Source organism: Oncorhynchus keta, unplaced genomic scaffold, assembly GCF_023373465.1.
Source record: "Oncorhynchus keta strain PuntledgeMale-10-30-2019 unplaced genomic scaffold, Oket_V2 Un_contig_4700_pilon_pilon, whole genome shotgun sequence".
NCBI lineage: Eukaryota > Metazoa > Chordata > Actinopteri > Salmoniformes > Salmonidae > Oncorhynchus > Oncorhynchus keta.
This window is the reverse complement of record NW_026287905.1, coordinates 634,001-640,000: the sequence shown is the minus strand read 5'-3', so window position 1 is coordinate 640,000 and position 6,000 is coordinate 634,001. Positions and strand designations below refer to the sequence as shown.

Here is a 6,000-nt window from a genome sequence, read left to right as displayed (position 1 = left end):
ATACTGTATGTATATATATATTAAATATATACTGTATATATATATATTCAATATATACTGTATATACTGTATGTATATAAATATATTAAATATATACTGTGTATATATATATATTAAATATATGCTGTATATCTATATATATATATGTTTACCATGAAATGTTTTTTTACTGAGGCAGAGCAATCAACTTGCTTTTCCTCTATCCAAAGGTGACCCAAAGGGTCTGAGTTAATGACTAAAGGTAACATCGGGTCTGAGATTAAGGACCGAAGGTGACATCAGGTCTGAGATTAAGGACCGAAGGTAACATTGGGTCTGAGATTAAGGACCGAAGGTGACATCGGGTCTGAGATTAAGGACCGAAGGTGACATCGGGTCTGAGATTAAGGACCTTAAGGACCGAAGGTGACATCAGGTCTGAGATTAAGGACCGAAGGTAACATTGGGTCTGAGATTAAGGACCGAAGGTGACATCAGGTCTGAGATTAAGGACTGAAGTTAACATCGGGTCTTAGATTAAGGACCGAAGGTGACATCGGGTCTGAGATTAAGGACCTTAAGGACCGAAGGTGACATCGGGTCTGAGATTAAGGACCGAAGGTAACATCAGGTTTTAGATTAAGGACCGAAGGTAACATCGGGTCAGTAACTCTGCTTTCCCTGGCTGAGTCCTAAATGGCATCCCATTGGCCAGGTCCCTTGGGGAATAGAGTGCCATTGTTTTGAATTGCCTGCCTGTCCCATGCAGCAGCCAGTCACTGTTGTTAAAATTAAACATGATAAACACTGTTAGTTTGGTGCAATCTGTGCTGCAGGCTTTAGACTGAGGAAAATCAATACTTTAAAGGCCCAATGCCTGCCGTTTTATATCAATATCAAATCATTTAAAGATGCACTACGTAGAAATCATTTCCTGGTTGCTAAAAATTAAAATACTTCACCTAATTTCAGTTTATTTGACTGAACAAGCGAGTATAGTGTAGAGAATCATTGTGTTGTTGTAGTCTACTATACATGCTAAGGCTAACCCACAGGCAGAAAGAGAGAGATCAGTCCTGATATGAATGCTGTTCGGTATAATCTTCTCAGGTCAGGGATGTGTGTATAGTACCATAGAGAACAGTGACTGTGTTTAAGACTACACTGATCTCAGGTCAGGGATGTGTGTATAGTACCGTAGAGAACAGTGACTGTGTTGAAGACTACACTGATCTCAGGTCAGGGATGTGTGTATAGTACCGTAGAGAACAGTGACTGTGTTTAAGACTACACTGATCTCAGGTCAGGGATGTGTGTATAGTACCGTAGAGAACAGTGACTGTGTTGAAGACTACACTGATCTCAGGTCAGGGATGTGTGTATAGTACCGTAGAGAACAGTGACTGAGTTGAAGACTACACTAGTGCAGTCCTCTCAGTCATCCATCCCCCCCATCCAGAAACCTTTCCCAGCATGCTGCTGACTCACCTCCAGCCATTTCACTCACTACCTCCTATTTGCCAGCCCCCTCCAGCCCTTCATCGGAGCAGACCAACTCTCTCACTCTGTTAAAGGCTTGACATTCAATCAACACCCTCCATCTCTTCCTCTCTCTCATCACCACCTCCTCCTCAAGCCCTTCATCAGAGCAGACCAACTCTGTCAGTCACTCTGTTAAAGGTCTGACATTGAATCAGCTATTCGATCTTCTTCTATGTGCGTGTGCGTGTGTGCGTGTGCGTGTGCGTGTGTGACTTAATGACGGAACCCAGTGCCAGCCAGTCACATTACTTTAACAGCAACGAATCGATCTGTAACTCAGACATCAGAGACAACCTCCTCTCCTCTCCTCTCTCCATATGTCTCTCTCTACCCCTTTCTACCTTTCCTTCTCCTCAGTATTGTTTTGTATATATGTAGTATTCTAAGTCAGAGCCGTCCAGAGTAGTGATGCTGGACGGGCGAGCAGTTGGAGGCCACGGAAGGAGAGTTGTATGGCATTGAAGCTCGGCTGGAGGTTAGTTAACACAGTGTCCAAAGAAGGGCCAGAACAGAAGTATACAGAATGGTGTCGTCTGCGTAGAGGTGGATCAGAGAATCACCCGCAGCAAGAGCGACATCATTGTTGTATACAGAGGAGAGAGTTGGCCTGAGAATTTAACCCTAGATGCTCTCCCTACAAGGCCCAGGGGCTGACTATGTCCTAGATGCTCTCCCTATAGGCCCCAGGGTCTGATCATGTCCTAGATACTTCACTATAGGGCCCAGGGTCTGACCATGTCCTAGATACTTCACTATAGGGCCCAGGGGCTGACCATGTCCTAGATACTCTCACTATAGGGCCCAGGGGCTGACCATGTCCTAGATACTCTCCCTATAGGGCCCAGGGGCTGACCATGTCCTAGATACTCTCACTATAGGGCCCAGGGGCCGACCATGTCCTAGATACTCTCCCCATAGGGCCCAGGGCCTGACTATGTCCAAGATACTGTCCCCATAGGGCCCAGGGGCTGACCATGTCCTAGATACTCTCCCTATAGGGCCCAGGGGCTGACCATGTCCTAGATACTCTCCCTATAGGGCCCAGGGGCCGACCATGTCCTGGATACTTCACTATAGGGCCCAGGGTCTGACCATGTCCTAGATACTCTCCCCAGAGGGCCCAGGGTCTGACCATGTCCTAGATACTCTCCCTATAGGGCCCAGGGGCTGACCATGTCCTAGATACTCTCCCTATAGGGCCCAGGGGCTGACCATGTCCTAGATACTCTCCCCAGAGGGCCCAGGGGCTGACTATGTCCCAGATACTCTCCCTATAGGGACCAGGGTCTGACCATGTCCTAGATACTCTCCCTATAGGGACCAGGGTCTGACCATGTGCTGGATACTCTCCCTATAGGGCCCAGGGGCCGACCATGTCCTAGATACTTCACTATAGGGCCCAGGGGCTGACCATGTCCTAGATACTGTCCCTATAGGGCCCAGGGGCTGACCATGTCCTAGATACTTCACTATAGGGCCCAGGGGCCGACCATGTCCTAGATACTTCACTATAGGGCCCAGGGGCTGACCATGTCCTAGATACTCTCCCTATAGGGCCCAGGGGCTGACCATGTCCTAGATGCTCTCCCTATAGGGCCCAGGGGCCGACCATGTCCTAGATACTTCACTATAGGGCCCAGGGCCTGACCATGTCCTAGATACTTCACTATAGGGCCCAGGGGCTGACCATGTCCTAGATACTTCACTATAGGGCCCAGGGGCCGACCATGTCCTAGATACTTCACTATAGGGCCCAGGGTCCCCAACACACACACACACTTTTGTTTTACTATACTTGTAGGGACCAAACAATTGAGGCCCATTCAAAATCCTACTTCGCTTAACCCCTAATCCTAACCCTAAAACTAACCCCGAACCATAATCATAACCCTAACCTAAACCTAACCCTAACCATTATCATAACGCTAAACCTAACCCCTAACCCTAACCCTAACCCCTAACCATAACCTAAACCTAACCCTAACCATAATCATAACGCTAAACCTAACCCCTAACCCTAACCCTAATCCCTAACCATAACCCTAAACCTAACCCCTAACCATTATCATAACGCTAAACCTAACCCCTAACCCTAAACCTAACCATAATCATAAACCTAACCCTAAACCTAAACCTAACCCCTAACCATTATCATAACGCTAAACCTAACCCCTAACCCTAACCCTAACCCCTAACCATAATCATAACCCTAACCCTAAACCTAACCCCTAACCATTATCATAACGCTATACCTAACCCCTAACCCTAACCCTAACCCCCTAACCATAACCCTAAACCTAACCCCTAACCATAATCATAACCCTAAACCTAACCCTAACCATAATCATAACCTAAACCTAACCATAATCATATCCCTAAACCTAACCATAATCATAACCCTAAACCTAACCCCTAACCATATTCATAACCCTAAACCTAACCCCTAACCATATTCATAACCCTAAACCTAACCCCCTAACCATTTTAATAACCTAAACCTAACCCCTAACCATATTCATAACCTAACCCCTAACCATAACCCTAAACCTAACCATAATCATAACCCTAACCCTAATCCTAACCTAAAATGAACCCCTAACCCCTAATTCTAACCTAAACCTGACCCCTAACCATATTCATAACCCTAAACCTAACCCCTAACCATTTTAATAACCCTAACCCTAACCCCTAACCATAATCATAACCCTGACAACTAACCCTAACCCTAAAGCTAACAACTGGACCCTAATCCTAACCTAAACCTAACAACTAACCCCTAACCCTAAAGCTAACAACTGGACCCTAATCCTAACCCTAAACCTAACAACTAACCCTAACCCTAAACCTAACAACTAACCCCTAACCCTAAACCTAACAACTAACCCCTAAACCTAAACCTAACAACTAACCCCTAACCCTAAACCTAACAACTAACCCCTAACCCTAAACCTAACAACTAACCCCTAACCCTAAACCTAACAACTAACCCTTAACACTAAACCTAACAACTAACCCCTAACCCTAAACCTAAACCTAACAACTAACCCTCTAACCATAATTCTAACCCTAACACTTTGTTGCTTTTTGGATTTTGTCTTGTTGCTCTGTCTGTATGCTACATCTTGCTTGTCCTATGTTGCTCTGTCTGTATGCTACATCTGGCTTCTTCTATGTTGCTCTGTCTGTATGCTACATCTGGCTTGTCCTATGTTGCTCTGTCTGTATGCTACATCTGGCTTGTCCTATGTTGCTCTGTCTGTATGCTACATCTGGCTTCTTCTATGTTGCTCTGTCTGTATGCTACATCTGGCTTGTCCTATGTTGCTCTATCTGTATGCTACATCTGGCTTGTCCTATGTTGCTCTGTCTGTATGCTACATCTGGCTTGTCCTATGTTGCTCTGTCTGTATGCTACACCTGGCTTGTCCTATGTTGCTCTGTCTGTATGCTACATCTGGCTTGTTCTATGTTGCTCTGTCTGTATGCTACATCTGGCTTGTCCTATGTTGCTCTGTCTGTATGCTACATCTGGCTTGTCCTATGTTGCTCTGTCTGTATGCTACATCTGGCTTGTCCTATGTTGCTCTGTCTGTATGCTACATCTGGCTTGTTCTATGTTGCTCTGTCTGTATGCTACATCTGGCTTGTCCTATGTTGCTCTGTCTGTATGCTACATCTGGCTGGTCCTATGTTGCTCTGTCTGTATGCTACATCTGGCTTGTTCTATGTTGCTCTGTCTGTATGCTACATCTGGCTTGTCCTATGTTGCTCTGTCTGTATGCTACATCTGGCTTGTCCTATGTTGCTCTGCATGTATGCTACATCTGGCTTGTCTGTCTATGTTCTGCTCTGTCTGTCTATGCTACATCTGGCTTGTCCTATGTTGCTCTGTCTGTATGCTACATCTGGCTTGTCCTATGTTGCTCTGTCTGTATGCTACGGCTTGTCCTGGCTTGTCCTATCTGTTTCCTATGTTTCTCTGTCTGTATGCTACATCTGGCTTGTCCTATGTTGCTCTGTCTGTATGCTACATCTGGCTTGTCCTATGTTGCTCTGTCTGTATACTACATCTGGCTTGTCCTATGTTGCTCTGTCTGTATGCTACATCTGGCTGGTCCTATGTTGCTCTGTCTGTATGCTACATCTGGCTTGTCCTATGTTGCTCTGTCTGTATGCTACATCTGGCTTGTTCTATGTTGCTCTGTCTGTATGCTACATCTGGCTTGTCCTATGTTTCTCTGTCTGTATGCTACATCTGGCTGGTCCTATGTTGCTCTGTCTGTATGCTACATCTGGCTTGTCCTATGTTGCTCTGTCTGTATGCTACATCTGGCTTGTCCTATGTTGCTCTGTCTGTATGCTACGTCTGGCTTGTCCTATGTTTCTCTGTCTGTATGCTACATCTGGCTTGTCCTATGTTGCTCTGTCTGTATGCTACATCTGGCTTGTCCTATGTTGCTCTGTCTGTATACTACATCT

The 6,000-nt window shown here is 45.6% G+C and overlaps 1 protein-coding gene across 2 annotated transcripts in view; it reads right to left on the bottom strand.

Annotated features, from left to right (window-relative positions):
• Nucleotides 1-6,000, bottom strand: part of st6galnac3 (ST6 (alpha-N-acetyl-neuraminyl-2,3-beta-galactosyl-1,3)-N-acetylgalactosaminide alpha-2,6-sialyltransferase 3) — a 107,966-nt gene that overhangs the window by 10,179 nt on the left and 91,787 nt on the right. The window lies entirely within an intron of this gene.